Below are 17,618 nucleotides of genomic sequence, written 5' to 3' on the forward strand. Positions count from 1 at the left end.
TGTGACCTTGCGCAAGTTATTAGCCTCTCTGAGTCCTAGTTTCCTTATCTGTAAAATGGGGATTACAAGATCACCTGGATCTTAGGGTTGCTGTCCAGGATTTAAAAAGATAATGTATGTAAAGCCTCTGGCACGGTACCTTGCACATAGTAATTGCTCAAGAAACATTAGCTTTGTGTGGTTGTAGTACACACAAGACAACTGTTGCGGAAGCCAACTTCTGTGATAGCTCTCAAAGAATCTCACTTCTGCATCCATCTTTGTACAATGTCCTTCCATCCTGAATGGGGCTACCATATGTGACCAGTGGATATTGTGGAAGTGACAGCAGATAACTCCAAGGCTGAGTCAAAAAGGACACAGCAGTTTCTTCTTTGTTCTCTTTGATCACTTGTCTTGAGGGAAGCCAGCTACCATGTTGTAAGGACACTCAAGCAGCCCTATGGATATGTCTACATGCGAAGAAACTGAGCTTCCTGGCGTCTTGCCAGCCTTGGTGTGAACCATTTTGGGAGCAGATCTTCCAGCCCTAGTAAAGTCTTCAGATGACTGTACCTTTGACTAACATATGACTGAGCTCTCAGTGAGCTGGAATAGAACCCCCAGCCACCCCCAAATTCCTGATACACAGAAACTGGTAGAGACAATAAATGTTCATTGTTGTTCTAAGCCACTAACTTTCAGGATAATTCACCATGCAGTAATAGATAACTAGTATATCTGCCTTTAAGGTCATCCATAGGGTTAACTTAATGGTTTCATAGGATCTTTTAAATAAGTTAGTGCATGAGAAACACTTAGAATCTTACCTAGTACATAGTAAGCACTCAATAAATGTTAGTTTTGTTATCATAGTTTTTTTTTTTTTAATTATCAGTATCATTACCTCTCTCACAAGGCATCTAAGACACAGGGCTTTCAAACTTTCAAAAAAAATTTTAACTTGAAGAGGAGTAGAAACATGCGGCAACCGAAACGAAAGTAAAAGGAGCAGGGACACTAAAAGGACGAATGACCTACAAAAAGTTTACTGACACCCAGTCTGCCCGAGCTTCATTCACTTCATAAAAGTCAGGCAGACATAGTAGGAGACCGTCAACTCCCCCAGTTACTTCTGTGACTCATGGTTTCGATGGTTCCATATTTCTTGCTCTCTGCTGTCCCTTCCCTTCCGATTTTCATTCTCCTCTCCAATATATGAAGGAAGTAGAAATTCCTTGAGGATTCAGCCAAGGAAGGCTTACTCCACTCCAAACTATAGTGGGTGGTAGAAACTGCCTACTGAGAAGCTGCTGGTGGAAGAAGATCACTAAGTCCTCCCAAATACATCACACACACACACACACACACACACACACTTTCTACCCCCAACGTAAAAACAGGAGGCCACAAACTCAGGTAATTAAGAGAATGAGCTTTGAGGTGCCTTGATACACCTCGGCTCCTAGATCACACTACTTCCTACCTATATATAAGGCTGAGAAAGTCAGCTTATCTCTGAGTCTCAATTTCCTGTGAAATGAGGGTAAGAATTGTAACCACCTTGTAGGTTTGTTGTATGAAGCAAAAGGACTTTCTCATTCCTTTGTTTATTTGACAAACATTTATTGAGAACCAACTCTGTGCTAGACACTGCTGTGTGCTCTGGATTTCTGCGGTGAACAAAACCAATTCCCTGTCCTCAGGGAGCTCACAGGATAATTGGGATGTAGATGAGTATCAAATTAACAAACGGCCACGTCATGTAGTGGGGTCATAAGGGCATATAATATAATGGTGTATGATGTCATAAGGGCTGTGTGAAGCATTTAGCAGAGTTCCTTAATGTAGAACGCCTACATTTTCAGCTCTCATTTGTATTATAAACTTAGAACCTGCATGTGAGGGAAGAGTAAGGCAAGGAAACATAAAGGCTAAAGCTGCAGAAAAAGCCTACTGTGGCTAGGCGCATTGGCTCACACCTGTGGTCCCAGCACTGTGGGAGACCAAGGCGGGCAGATCACAAGGTCAGGAGTTTGAGACCAGCCTGGCCAACATGGTGAAAACCCGTCTCTACTAAAAATACAAAAAAAACCAATCAGCCAGTAGTGGTGGTACGTGCCTGTAATCCCAGCTACTCAGTAGGCTGAAGCAGGAGAATCGCGTGAACCCAGGAGGCAGAGGTTGCAGTGAGCTGATATTGCTCCATTGCACTCCAGCTCAGGCGATGGTGCAAGACTTCGTCTCAAAAAAAAAAAAAAAAAAGAATAGAAAAGGCCGCTGTATTGCCTGAAATCAATTTGGAAAAGAAAAAAAGAGGAAAAAAGTCTGCTGTCAGCAACCTCTAAGGCAGCTCCTAATGATCCCCATCTCCAGATATTCACACCCTTGTGCAATTCCCATCCCTTGAGTGTTGCTGAACCTAGTGGCTCAATTCTAGCAAATAGAATATGGCAAAAGCTGGGGGATGGTCTCTTCCAAGATTAATTTTCAAGAAGACTCTGGCTGCTATCCTTGGCCTCTCTCTCTCTCTCTCTCTCTCCCCCCACCCCCCTTGCTAGCTGCCATGTTGTGAACTGCCTGTGGAAAAGCTCATGTGACAGAGAACTGTAAAGGCCTTTAGTCAACAGTCAGCGAGGAATTAGGCCCTCAACCCAGCAGTTCACAAGGAACTAAATCCTACCAACAACCACAGAAGTGGCCTTGGAAGCAGATCTTCCTCAGTCATGCCTTCAGATGAAATTACAACCCTGGCCAACAGCTTGACTAAAACCTCTTGGCGGACCTTAAGGCAAAGGCACCCAGCTAAGCTGTGCCCAGATTCCCAACCCAGAAAAACTGCAAGATTGTATATGTTTGTCATTTCAAACCACTAAGCTTTGAGTTAATTTATTACTTAGCAAAAGACAACTAATACAAAGCCTCACAGCAAATATCAGGTCTGTGAATATTTAACATCATTGAATATCACTTACCAGTTACCCTGAGAAAGACAGGGACAGAAGACTGTCATGAATCAAGTGTCTGCTTCTGGCATTGTACATTTATGATCACATTTAAGTTTCAGAATAATCTCTGAGATAGACATTATTATCTCTTTTACACAGATGGGGAATGTGAGGCTCAGAGAATTAAAGACTTCCCCCAAATAATCCAGTGAATAACTGAGATTTGAAGCAGATCCTATTGATTCTAAAAGATTCCCACAATACCATACGAAATCATGCTGCCTACGACAGCAGAATAATCCCCAATATATAAAACACAAAATGTATTTGCAGCTTTGAAGATAATGTGTTCACTGGATTTGAGCTAGAAAGCTCAAGATGTTCAGCACGTCAAACAGAACTTGATTTATTTTGTAATACAATTGAACTCCTAGAAAAGTTTTCAGGATGCATCTAATTGTCGCAGCCTCCACCCACTCCCAAAACATGCTGAGCATGAGAGTTCTTTCAGCTAGAAATTAAAGTCATCCCAGAGCTGCCAAATGTATCTATATATTTTTAAATTGTCAGCCTAATCTACAGAAAAATACTGCTGGGAACCAACAGAGTTCTTGTAATTCATGTTTAATATAGTCACAAGCTTGCAGAAAAGAGAGCTGCTGACATTTATTAATGAAAATTTTGCACCATCTGAAACAATGACATTTTTACCCCTCATTTTTTAAAAGGTGCAGCTGGTTATTTACTTTAATGCCTTAGTTTTATTGTGCCCTGAATGAAGTTGTCTACCCCCTTAAAGGATGATTTCTCACATGTGACCAGATCTGAAACCAAGGAACAATGATACAAAAAAGAATTTAACTTGCAGTATAGCAAGATAAATTTTAGCCAGATTTTACCATAGTCACATTTCTTTTTCTTTCTCAATTGGAAAAAGAGGGTAGATTTATTAAATATATAAACCTATTCTTGGTCTATCAATTTGATGGGGAAAGCTGTCATTGAACTGCATAGATCTGCAGTATGCAGTACTGTAGTCATGAGCTACATCTGACATTGAGCATTTGAAATGTGGCTATCCTCAGCTGTGATATGCTCTAACAATATAATGCAAACTGGATTGCAAACACTTAATACAAAAAAGAATGTAAAAGATCTCAATAGGATTTACATTGATCACATATTGAAATATAGTATTAGAATATGTAGAATTAACTAAAATAATATTAAAATTATCACCGACTTCTTTCTGCTTTTCTTATATGACTCCTAGACAATTTTAAATTTCATTTATGGCTTCCATAGGGGGTTTGCAACATATTTCTATTAAACATAACTGATATATATATTTTATTTCCTGAATGGACCCATGACCCTTTAGAGTTTCTTGCATCATAGTTGAATGTAAGTCTTCTCGTCCATCACTGACTTAAGAAGGACTTTTGGCCAGGTGCAGTGGCTTATGCCTGTAATCCCAGCACTTTGGGAGGCCGAGGTGGGCAGACCATTTGAGCTCAGAAGTTCAAGACCAGCATGACCAACATGGAGAAACTTCGTCTCTACTAAAAACACAAAAAATTAGCCAGGCATGGTGGCACATGCCTATAATCCCAGCTACTCGGAAGGCTGAGGTAGAAGAATCTATTGAACCCGGGAGGCAGAGATTGCGGTGAGCCGAGATCATGCCATTGCATTCCAGCCTGGGCAACAACAGCAAAACTCCATCTCCAAAAAAAAAAAAAAGACTTTTATTCCCTCCCACTTTCTCCATCTGACTAATTCTGCCTCAAAACTCTCTTAACCATATAACCTAGACATCAAAGTCCATTGATATAGAAATGATATTAATGTCCTAATTTTGGCATCACAAATGCACTACAGGGTCAACAGGAAGAAGATAAATGAATTGGGAAGGTATCAGCTTTAGACAATATGAACAGTTGTCACTTGGATTCAGAAAAAACACAACACTGAGGCCGGGCACAGTGGCTCACGCCTATAATCCCAGCACTTTGGGAGACCAAGGCAGGTGGATCACTTGAGATCACGCATTCGAGACCAGCCTGGCCAACATGGTGAAATCCCTCTCTCTACTAAAAATACAAAAATTAGCTGGGCATGGTGGAACACACCTGTGATCCCAGGTACTTGTGGCTGAGGCATGAGAATCACTTGAACCCAAGGAGGAGGAGGTTGCAGTGAACCAAGATCACGCCACTACACTCGTGCCTGGGCAACAGAGAGAGACTCTGTCTCAAAAAACCAACAAACAAAAACACAGAAGAAAACACAACACTGAATAAGATCTCTGTTTGCAGTGGGAAAATTTATACAGTAATTAACTGACAAATCAGAAGTCACAGGAGCTATCCAGTCAGTGACAAATGTGAGAAAATGATTCCCGCATGCCTAGGTCTGACTACCTTCCCTAAGCAACAAACTCTCTTTCACAGGCAAACAGGTAGGCAGCTGATTTTAATAAGAGCGCGCATAAAAACCATCTGGAAGGTAAATAGATTTACATTTTTAATCTGACGTTATTGGAACGTTTTTCCTGCACAGTGAAAACTCCACCTTAATAATTTAAATTGTTTTTCTCGGTGTACCTCAGCCTACTTCTTTTAAACACCTCTTCATTTTAAGTTAGGTTCTTTGGGCTTGATTGATTTTAGTGTTTAAAAGCTTAATTTCAGGCACTGTTGGGTTGCTAACCTGAGACTGCTGTGTGGGTTTGTAGTTCAACTTGGGCGGGGGAGGGGGTGTGGCAGGGGTGATGGGTTTTGCTGAGCTTTCAGTGAATTCCCACACTCACCTGGAAGGGAGTGAACAAAAGGGACAGGGAAGGGAAATTATCCTACAGCTTTCAGGGCCCTGCAACATATACATAATAAAAACGCAGAATAATAGGTATCATTTGCTTTTGTGAGGCATTGATAGCGGTTCCTTAAAAATAGCTAGTGCTCTCTTGTCGTCCAAGCTAGAAATGTGGGTAGAAGCCTAAAGCCCTCACTTTGCTTGACTCCCCTGCTTCATCAGTCACCAAGATTTGTAGTCCCAGGTTAGCATGTTTAATGCCTTTAAATCCAAGTCACCCCTCTCCCTCTCCCTCCCTCTTTCCGTTCCTTAGTTCACACCTCCATGTATCTGTGCTTGAGTTACTTCAGCCGCCTCCTTACTGGCCTTTTCAGGTCTTGTCTTGTTCCTGTTCAATTTGCTTAAAAGCTCCATGACTCCCTGTTGCTGATAGGACAAGCTCAGGCTCCTTAGCCGAGTATATCCTTTATGATCTGCTGCTGAGGCTGATGACCATGGGGTGGGAGGCAGAGAAAAGGATGAAGAGTAAGACCAGAGGGTTGGGCAGGAAACTTTTAGGGATGTAAAGAAGTTTAGTCATTATCCTGTGAGCAACGCGAAATCACAAATGCTCAGGGTTTTTTTCTGTTGTTGTTTTGAAACAGAGATTTTGCTCTTGTCGTGCAGGCTGGAGTGCAATGGTATGATCTCAGCTCACTGCAACCTCCACCTCCTAGGTTCAAGTGATTCTCCTGCCCCAGCCTCCCGAGAACTGGGATTACAAGCGTGTGCCACCATGCCCAGCTAATTTTTGTATTTTTAGTAAAGATGTGATTTTACCACGTTGGCCAGGCTGGTCTCAAACTCCTGACCTCTGGTGATTCACCCACCTCAGCCTCCTAAAATGCTGGGATTACAGGGGAAAGCCACCGTGCCTGGCTACAAATTGTCAGTTTTAAGCAGGGGGATGGCATGAACAGATTTGCGTAGTGTTTAAAAGCAAGGGTTCTGGAATCCAATCTAAATTCAGATCTGACCATGCCACCTAGTTGTATGTCCTTGGGCAACTTACTGAAGCTTTCTGGACCAGTTTCTCTGATTATAAAATGACAGTTAAAACCGCTGTGAGATAGGCACACTTTATGAGCACTAAATGAGGTCATGCTTTGCATACTACTTGGCACACAGTAATCATCCCACTATTTTGTTTTTTATTTCCACAGTTTTGGGGGGAACAGGTGTTATTTGGCTACATAAATAAGTTTAGTGGTAATTTCTGAGATGTTGGTGAACTCATCACCTGGGCAGTATACACTGTTCCCAATTTGCAGTCTTTTATCCTTCACCCCCTCCCACCCTTTCCCCTGAATCCCTAAGTTCTTTGTATCATTCTTATGACTTTGCAACCTCATAGCTTAGCTCCCACTTATGAGTGAGAACATACAATGTTTGGTTTTCCATTCCTGAGTTACCTCACTTAGAATAATGATCTCAATTCCATCCAGGGTTATTCCAGGGTTATTGGGGAATGTATCATTCTCATTCCAGGGTTACTGGGGCATGTTTCACCAGGTTGCTGTGAATGCCATTATTTCTTTCCTTTTTACGGCTGAGCAGTATTTCATGGTATACACACACCACCATTTCTTTATCTAGTCATTGATTGATGTGCATTTGGACTGGTTCCATATTTTTGCAATTGTGAATTGTAAGCACCCCACTAATTTTAATTATCATTATTATTAATAATTCCTACTCTTTCTATGCTTTTTCTAACAAGCCCTCAAGACGGGTCAGCCCTGTTCCCATGTGCTTTTATAACACCTTGCATTTATCCCTGTTTGCAGGACTTCTGAGTCTGTCTCTTAATTGACCATGAATGTGTTATTTCCCCCATCAATCCATAGCTCCCTACAGTCAGGAACTATGGCTGATGCGTGGTAATGAATGACTACCTGAGATTGCTTTGTACTTCGATTCACAGTATCTCTTTTGTTCTCTCCTATCGCCACTTTACAGTTGTGATAACAAAGGCTCAGAGAAGTCAAGTTTTAAGCCCCAAGTCCTTCAGTGAAGGAGCATCAGAACGGCAACTCATCTCAGTCCTGTGGATTGCACCATGGCCTGGAGGGAAAAGTTCAGGGCAATATTACCCTCCACAAACAACCTCCTGAGAGCAGGGCGAGTGTTTTCACAAAGCTTCATGGAATGTCAAAGTGCAGAAATAAAACACTTCAGCTGGAAAAATAACACATCGCCAGAAATCAACCCCAATCCTACCAAAAATAATAATGCCAGGAAACGGAGCTACATACACAAAAGGGAATGTGCACCAGGATACACGTAAAAAGTCACCTTGGCAAAGCTGATATCCTCCTGGCCAAGCCAGAGGAGTGATTCAGTTTAAGAGAGAATTGGAAGGAGGACATGTGCCCTTGCTAGTCCATCTGAAGAAGTGTGCCAACCCACCCTGCAATGTTCAAGTCCCTGCCTTATAATCATAAGCCTGATCATAGCAAAAATGTGGAGTGGTTACAATGAAAATTTCCAAGGTAGAAAAAGATCAGTTCTTGGTAATACTAGAAGCTGGTTGCATAGGCCAGTGGCTCAAATCTCACAGTGCAGGGCCAAAGAAGCCAAAGTTGAGGTTGATACTGGTACGGGCCAGTTGGCTTTGCACTGAGGAGGAAAAAATTCTATGGTCAACGTTCATCCCACTCAGTCATCTTGCCAATGTTGGTGTTTGGGGTCAAAAATGGATTGGGGAAGAGTGTGGAGGACCTGATGCCAGTGTTGACAGGCAGGGCTGACATTCAGACAGAGTACACCAACACAGACAGCCAACTGTCGAGTAATAAAACACCTCTGCACTAGTTGGGGGCTGATCCCCCTGGGTGCGTCCCATATCACCCCAAGTGCCTCTGGATTAAAGCCTCATGCAACTAGTTGATGGCCCATCTTTTGAATATCATTTCTGATTACAACTACTAGGAAATAGCAAATAACTACCATTCATTCACTATTCATTTGCTCAATTCTTTGGGGAGGGGCATGCATGCTACTTTTTTACATTGATACATAACATTTTACATATGCATGGGATACATGTGATATTTTGTTACGTGCATGGAATGTATAATGATGAAGTCAGGGTTATTGGGGCATGTATCACCTTGAGTATCTATCATTTCTATGTACTGGGAACAGTTCAAGTCCTCTCTTCTAGCTACGTTGAAATATATAATACACTGTCCTTAACTACAATCACCCTGATGCAGGGCAGATGAGCCCCAAAGTGGGGCTTAGCCCTTGAGGGTTCTTGGTTTGCCCAGGAAAAAATTCAAGAGCAAGCCAGGGGTAGAAGAAAAGAGTTTTATCAATGCAGCAATGTTATAGTGCCGGTGGTGTGACTGCTCCTGCAGAACAGAGCTTCTCTGTACGCAGAGTAGCAGCTCAGGGCAGTTCTGCAGTCACATTTATAACTATTTTTAATAACATGAGATTAAAGAACAATTTATGCAGAAATTTCTAGGGAAGGGGTAGTAGATTTTGGGTCATTGGGTCATTGCCACAGAACGGGGCAATAACTCCCGGTGTTTCCATGGTGATGGTAAACTGACCTGGCACACTGGTGGGTGTGTCTGATTGGAAAGCTGCCCCAACCCTGGCCCTGTATTAGCTAGTCCCCAATCTGGTCTGGTGTCCGAGCCCCGCCTCTGGAGTTGAGTCCCACCTCCTACTGCAACCCTACTCTGCTATCCATTATTAGAACTGCAATCCCAGCACTTTGGGAAGCCAAGATAGCATGAATTATTTTTCTCGTTTTCAGAAGAAGAATCTACACCTTATTAAAAGTTGCAGTTAGGAAATAGCTGACAATTCAAACTGTGTTGTCCAAATCCTTAATCTTAATCTAAGCTTTAAACCATGTTAAAATGTCGCCTATACTGAAACTTCAGAAAGAAAGCAAACCAAATAAAACAACTATTTGGGGATGGGGTGAGAGTGAGGCAGAAACAATATTAGGGAATTTTTATACACTCACACATCCTCTTTGTGGAAATATAGAAAGACAGGAAAACGTCTTGTAATGTCTTAAGGAGACAGAATTATGAACAGTTTCCTATCCCAAAACTCTCAAATATACATAAAATTTTGAAAGCACATGTGTTATCCATTATTCCAAGGAAAACCCAACACATATTGAGGCCACTGATGCTTCATGCCACAGCTCCAGGAAGGCTGAGGACCAAATATTTAGCATAATTCTTCATACTGTGATTCTTCTTGGCTTGGATTTTCAAGAAATTGAGAACATTGCTTTCTCTGAAGCAAAATAAAACTGTTTTGGATAAAGTTAAAGACAGATGACATTTAGAGTGATAAGCAGAGCTGATATATCCATGTTCAGCCAGTACTATCTACATTCAGAGTGAATGAGAACCAAAAATTTGGAATGGTTTTATTAACAACTCATCACACTATGAGAGCGTGGGGTAATATTTTGTATGTGATATACCAACTGTCTACAGAGCTAAGCAAACCCAGAGATCACAGACTTTAGTCTCCTGTCTAAGTTCCAAGTAAATGGTCTTTAGGGAGACACCAAAAATAATGGCTGAGAAAATGACATGGTTCCTCTCATCAGAGCTCTTTTGGCTCCCTCTGATCATTGCTGCTCCCTGTTCTCACCATCACTTTGATTTCACTGGATGACTCCATAAGTGAAGTTGGAGCTTGTGAGTCATGACTGAGACTGACTTGGTTGCTTGCATTTTCTGCCTCTGAGTCCTCCTGTTCATGTTTTCTCAAGCTTGGTGTCTGTCCTACTTTAAATAAGAGGACAATGGGGCAGCTGACATATTTCCTGCAGAGACTGTGCCGCTTCTTGGTAAATCACAATCAGAAAGCTTCTGCCCATACTTTCTCTTCTAAGGGAAGGAAAAAACAGAGAGAACCATTAGGATATGTTTGAAAGATCTAAAATACCCAAAAAGGAAGGGCTATGTAGGGTTGTGGCAATAGAAAAGCTAGTATGGTTTACATGGTTTCCATTACATAACCCTATCAAGGCCATTACCCCATAAGATCAGTCCTGAGGGGGGGTCCAATTTAATAAATTCCAGTCTAAACAGGCAAAAAATAACTTACATGGCATTCTTAATTGGAGTCTTCCAGAAATTAAGAGGAACCTGATTTTTGAAATCTTACACATACTCAACATATTTCACAATTATTTTTCTCAGTTTTCTTACACTGCACTGTATGTAAGTAACCCCTTCTTGCAAATTCCTGGAAACATTTATTACGATCTTTTGTTCAGCAAATATTCACTTCCTTTCCCCGTCCCACTGTGGGAAGAGGAGACTTTCCAGCCCATTGATGTTGGGCTAAGCCATGTGACTTTCTTTGGCCAAAGGAGTATTAGCAGATCTAACATTGCAGAGGTCTTAAATTTGTTTATGGGTTTTGGTCTGACCTCTTATGCTCTGGTAATCTACCATGAGGATATGCCCTGGGTATTTTCTGCTCTATCCATATGTGTCCCAAACCATGCATACATGGGGCAGACATGAACCCATTCACAACTTGGATCCAGTCCAGTCAGATCCACAGCTTCATGCAGAACCACCCAGCTGAGCCCAGCCCAGCCACAGTCAGTCTAACTGTAGCCAACTGTAGACCCATGTGCAAGAGAATAAACGTTTGTTGTTAGCCACTGGGTTTTGGGTGGTCTGTCAATGGTCAGTGTGTCTCTCTGTTCTTCTCCTCTCTTATTCCCCCAATTCTAATTCACAAAGCCCTGAAGTATGGCAAGCTTCTCCTTCAAAGGAGAGAGAAGGGAGAACAATATGATGAGGCAAAATCAGGATCTTCTTTAACACACATAGGGAAAAGGAAAAGGCTGGAATTATTCATGTATTGATAATTTCTAAACTGTGACACCTGTGATAATAGCTAACATTTGACAGGCTCGGTGTTAAACCCTTTATAAACTTGAACATATTTAATCCACCGGATAGCCTAAGAAGTCAGAATAAATGTCACCATTTGCTAGGAAAAAAACCCTGAGGCTTAGAGAGGTTACGTATTTTGTTAGAGGGTACCAGAGCTAGGATTTAAATACTCGGATTTAGGCAAATCCCAATAATTATTGAGCGACCTAGGCAGTCAACCAGTCTTAAAATGAAATACCATTCTTTAAGGCAACAAATTGACAAAGATTAGGAACATTCTAATACTGAATATTGGCAAGAATACCAGAGAGACATCTTATAAAATACAGGTGAGAATGTAAATTGGCGCTAACATTTTGGAAAGTAATCTGACAATATTTATCAAGAGCCTGAACATTTGCATATCCTTTGAACCAGTAATCCCACTTCTCTGATTATATTCTAAGGAACTAATCAGAGATGCAGCCGAAGTTTCAAGTACAAAATTGTTCTTCAAGACGTTGCTTATCACAGTGAAAAATTGGAATCAACCGAAATGTAAAATTGTTGCAGGATATTTAAATAATTGGTATTGCTACAGGCTGGAACAATATGCAACCATTAAAAATTGTATTTCAATGACAGGAGAAAAAGTCTTCAATAACTAAGTGAAATAAAAGCAGGATATAAAACTGAATAGAAAGTGTGACTCTGGTTTCAAGAGTGTGCTTGTTCATCTGTATATGTGTGTGATAATAAAATAGAATAATAATATTATTATTAATAAAATATAAATAATAAAATAATAATAAATAAAATAATAAATAATAAAATAAAATAATAAATAATAAAATAATATTAGCATCATGCATTATTTCTGCATGATGTTTTTTTTGTGTGTTTTTGTACCTTTTCATGATTTCTCAAGGTATTGAATAAGCAAGTGGTACTTTTGTATCTAGAAAAATATACTTAAAATGATTATTTTTAAAAATAGCAATTTTTATCCCTATACAATATAAGCACAAGGACAAGTCTTTATCTGTTTTGTTCAGTGATACATGCTCAGAATAGTGTCTGGCTCCTAGTATGTGTTCAGTAAATATTTGTTGAGTAAATGAAAGTTATACCCTGTGGTGTATGCAAATCTATTGTGTGAGTATAGGTTATCTGTGGTTTCATAAATAACCATTCTCAAAACAGCAACTATTGTAATAGGCGCATGCATTCTGTGGGCCAGGAGGTCAGACAGGACAAAGTGGGGTGCCTTATCTAGTTCCATGTTATCTGGAGCCTCAGCTGGGAAAAATGTGTGCATTAATCTGCACTTGCTGCCATAACTATATTTTTATTGATTTATTCATTTTTGTATTTTATTTAAGACAGAGTCTCACTCTGTCACCCAGGTTAGAGTATAGTGAGTGGCACTATAGTGAGTGGCTCACTGCAGCCTTGATCTCCTGGCCCCAAGTGATCCCCCCAGTGATCCCTCCGCCTCAGCCTCCCAAGTAGTTGGGACTACAGGTGCACGCCACAACACCTGGCTAATTATTATTATTATTATTTTCTGTATACGTGGGTGTCCCACTCTGTTGCCCAGGCTGCCTTGAAATCCTGGGTAGTGATTCTCTCACCTCAGGCTCCCAAAGTGCTGAGATTACAGGTGTGAGCCACCATGCCTGGCCTGGCTGCCCTAACTATGGCTGTCATAGAATGGGTGGCTTAAACAACAGAAATTTATTTTCTCACTGTTCTGGCTGCTGGGAAGTTCATGATCAAGGTGGCAGCTCATTTGGTTTCTGGCGAGGGCTGTATTTCTGACTTGCAGGGGGCCCCTTCTTACTCTGTCCTCATAGATTTGAGAGAGAAGAAGGAGTTCTCTGCTGTCTCTTCTCAGTAAAACACCGATTTTATCAGACCAGGTCCACCCTACCCGCCGTCATGGCCTCATCTAACCCTAATCATCTCTCAAAAGTTCCATCTCCAAATATCATTTTTTGGGGATTAGGGCTTTGACATATGCATTTTGAGGGTACACAAACAGCCCATAACAACTGAAATTGTTGAATAGCTGAAAGTGACTTGAAATGTTAGCAGCAGAAACAGCCTGGAGAGCCTGGGTGTGGTGGCTTACACCTGAAATCCCAACACTTTGGGAGGCCAAGGGGGATGGATCTCCTGAAGTCAGGAGTTTGAGACCAGCCTGGCCAATGTGGTGAAACCCCCTCTGTACTAAAACTGCAAAAAATTAGCCGGGCATGGTGGCAGGTGCCTGTAATCCCAGCTACTCAGGAGGCTGAGGCAGGAGAATCACTTGAACCTGGGAGGCAGAGGTTGCAGTGAGCCGAGATCACACCACTGCACTCCAACCTGGGCAACAAGAACAAAACTCTGTCTCAAGAAAGAAAAAAGAAAAGAAAAAAATTGCCTGGAGGCGTCTGCCTTCATATGCCTGGGATCTGGGACAGGATGACTCTGAGGCTGGACTCAGCTGGGACCATTGGCTGAAACATCAACACTTTCCATCCAGCCTGGACTTCACATTAGATTTTGCATGAGTCCACAATAAACCTTTGCTATGCTAAGCCACTAATACTTCGGGTTGATTGCTGCAGTGTAGCCTACCTCATCCTGGACTAACAGAATGATTTTCAAATACACAGCTATTTAATGTAATGAGATAAATCCTGTTAGCCTAGAGGCTAGCCTGAGGAATGCCTTTCCTTTCCACCATGGGCAATCTGGAAAGCTGAGCTTCGGCTCTGTGAGACACAGGAGATATGCATAACACGAACCAGGGTGCTAGCCTTGTCATGCCGTTTATAAGCAGCGTGGCCTTGGATAAATTACAGAATCTTTCTAAGCCTCAGTTGTTTCACCAGTAAAATGGGAAGATGATTATAACACTTATCTCAGGATTGTGAGAATTAAATGGGATGAGGTATCTATTATATGGCACTGGGTACAGCATAAGCACTTATTAAATATTAACTATTATATTACTTATATTATTATATAGTCCACAATCTCTTGAACTGAAGGCTAGGATGGTGTCAGCTATGCACAGTTGAAAAAAAAAAAAAAGGCGCAGTAGCTCCTGCCTGTAATCCCAGCACTTTGGGAGGCTGAGGTGGGTGGATCACAAGGTCAAGAGATCGAGACCTTCCTGGCCAACATGGTGAAACCCCATCTCTACTAAAAAAATACAAAGAATTAGCTGGTCGTGGTGGTGCACACATGTAGTCTCAGCTATTCAGGAGGCTAAGGCAGGAGAATCGCTTGAACCCGGGAGGTGGAGTTTGCAGTGAGCCAAGATCACACCACTACACTCCAGCCTGGATGACAGAGCAAGACTCCATCTCAAAACAACAACAACAACAACAAAACCAGTTGAATCAGAACATCCAGAGAGAAGATTGAGTATCTTTTGAGTTTGGTTAGGGCTGAGAGGCAAAAGGAGGCTTTTGAACTCTTAAAGCCACAAACCAGAAGTGAGGAGAAAGGCCCCCCGTTTTGATATATTAAATATCTACTTATGTATACACCACCTGGTTCCATGTAAAAAGAGAGAGGAAAGCAGATTTCATGCCATCTAATTTTCTGGCAACAAAAACAGATGCTAAAACAAGGATGGGACGTAAAATAGAAACAGAAAGTAGCTCCCAGAAAAATCTTACCACGGGAACCTCGCTGCAGACTCTAGCCGACTGTGCAAAAAGTGCAGCCGTGGTGGTTACACAACCTCGCAAGGTTGCACAATCCCCAGGTTCTTCACCGCCCAGTCACGCCATTGCCAAGGCGTGCTCCCAAGGGAGGGACTGGGAGGCATGCCGCTGGCAAAGGTGACTTGAGTAAGGTGCTGGGTGTTGTACTTAGCACTGTGCCATAGGTGCTGAGTGACCCACAGATTCAAGGTGTGGCTGCCGGGCCCCATGCTGGGGGAGGGCAGGGGGACCCTGAGAGAGAGAAGGATCCCATTTGTGTCTTTATCGCCATCACTCCAATTCAGAGGAGAGAATGTCTGAAAAAATTCTCTCTAGCTTACACTTTTTAGGCCGTTTAATTTTTTATTGTTGAGTAGGACCAATGAAACAGAGCAGTTTCCTGTTTCTTGGCCCCAACCCCGCGCCATCGCTGAGGAATTTGAGTTTAAAACTGCCGGAGAGGAACATTTAAATTCTATAAGTTAGCTTCACTAAAGATGCTTAAGCGTTTATGAAAACATTCCCATTTTACACTCAGCTTTATCAAATCTTAAAGAAAAAAAAATCCCAAACTGCCATGTGAAGCTAAGCTGGCAGAGAGAGCGATCTGCTCAGTGCAAATAGCCAACAGCTTTACAAATGAGGAATATGGAATCAGGATTAAGGGCCGCCAGATCATTTATCAGTGACAAAACAAAGATTCTTAGCCTCTAGACTCAGAGTCCACGGAGACTCTCATGGGCTACGTCGCATGACCCAGAAGCAGTGTGCAGTATTAACTCATTTATACCGACATTAATTCTGGCAGCAGGGAACCCCACTGTGCCTGCCTCGGTGCCCAGAAGAGCTATTTTAGTGTAAAACAGAACTTGGCTTCAGGGAAGTCCTGAGTTTAAATCCTGGTTTAGTTACTAACAGGCTGCTGACATTGAACAATGGAAGTTATAATTGGAAGACTTAGTTTCCTCCTTTGAACACTGGAGAGAATAATAACACGCAGGCACTCAATAAGGGATAATTTCCCTGATATCTTCACTTCTAGACAAACAGAATAAACATAATAAAACTACAGAGTGGTTGCATCAAATGTACATTTAAATAAACGTGTTTGGGCACACACTCCCATTCCCACCACGAAAAAGAGTGTGCCGAAGAAAGAAAATGAGACCCCAGTTCTTTTTTCTCCTATATCTACTTTTCTTATTTTTCTGATGATACCTGGGCCTTCTATGCCGCTGGGAGACAAAAAGGTCAGAGCCAAAAGCAAAGAGAAACTGACGACATTAATTTTGGTTCCTGATTCTGAGGGTTTAGGTTTAGAAATAATTTTGACTCTTGGCTTTATAGAAATTTCCCCTTAAGTGTTTATTTTAAAATCTGTGACTCCCCCCCCGCCGCACCCCCCAGTCCCCTTCAACAAACATACAATTCTAATTACTCTTTTAACCTCCAAGCAGCAGGGCACAGAGGAAGGAAGACTGACATTGTCTGGCTGGGGGACCACAGTCGTCTAAATTCCAAGCCCCTTCAAAGAGATTAGAGCCAAAATGGAAGTTCTTGTTCACTACAACTTATTAAAATGCTATACGTGTTTCCAGTTTTCTTCTGCCTAATTTGCATCTTTTCTGTCCTTCAAAATTAAGTGGTCACCCCAATGGATAAATATCATCTCTGAAGCGATATTCTGAGCAGTGCTTAGAGATTAGACTTTCCAAGGACGAATGCTTGATTTAATAACTATCATTGCCAACTATGCGTTATCACTATTTGCACAGTTTTACCTTTAATATGACACATTTATTTTCATGGCATTTCATTACAGTCTCCATGGACAATGGCTGGAGCAGAGAGGAATTCTCAGGTTTTTGGGTTTTTTTTGAGACCGAGTTTTGCTCTTGTTGTCCAGGCTGGAGTGCAATGGCACCATCTCTGCTCACTGCAACTTCTACCCTCTGGGTTCAAGCGATTCTCCTGCCTCAGCCTCCCAAATAGCTGGGATTACAGGCCCCTGCCACCACGCCCAGCTGATTTTTTGTATTTTTAGTAGAGATGGGGTTTCACTATATTGGTCAGGCTGGTCTTGAACTCCTGACTTCATGATACGACCACTTCAGCCTCCCAAAGTACTGGGACTACAGGCATGAGCCATGGCACCTAGCCTAGGAATTCTCAGTTTTAATGCTTGCTTAGTGATATGCTGGGTCAGCACTTTTTCTTTCTTTCTTTCTTTCTTTCTTTCTTTCTTTCTTTCTTTCTTT

General features: G+C 41.7%; 1 long non-coding RNA gene across 1 annotated transcript; it reads right to left on the reverse strand.

Annotated features, from left to right (window-relative positions):
* Positions 1 to 8,790: 8,790 nt before the first annotated feature.
* On the reverse strand, positions 8,791 to 15,679 carry LOC116554347. The gene is made up of 2 exons (XR_004270178.1): positions 15,334 to 15,679; positions 8,791 to 10,651 (listed from the first exon to the last, which is right to left on the reverse strand). It is a non-coding gene; the product is annotated as an uncharacterized LOC116554347 (long non-coding RNA).
* Positions 15,680 to 17,618: the final 1,939 nt, after the last annotated feature.

Source organism: Sapajus apella, unplaced genomic scaffold (genome assembly GCF_009761245.1).
Source record: "Sapajus apella isolate SASKATOON/1434 unplaced genomic scaffold, GSC_monkey_1.0 scaffold14, whole genome shotgun sequence".
Lineage (NCBI taxonomy): Eukaryota > Metazoa > Chordata > Mammalia > Primates > Cebidae > Sapajus > Sapajus apella.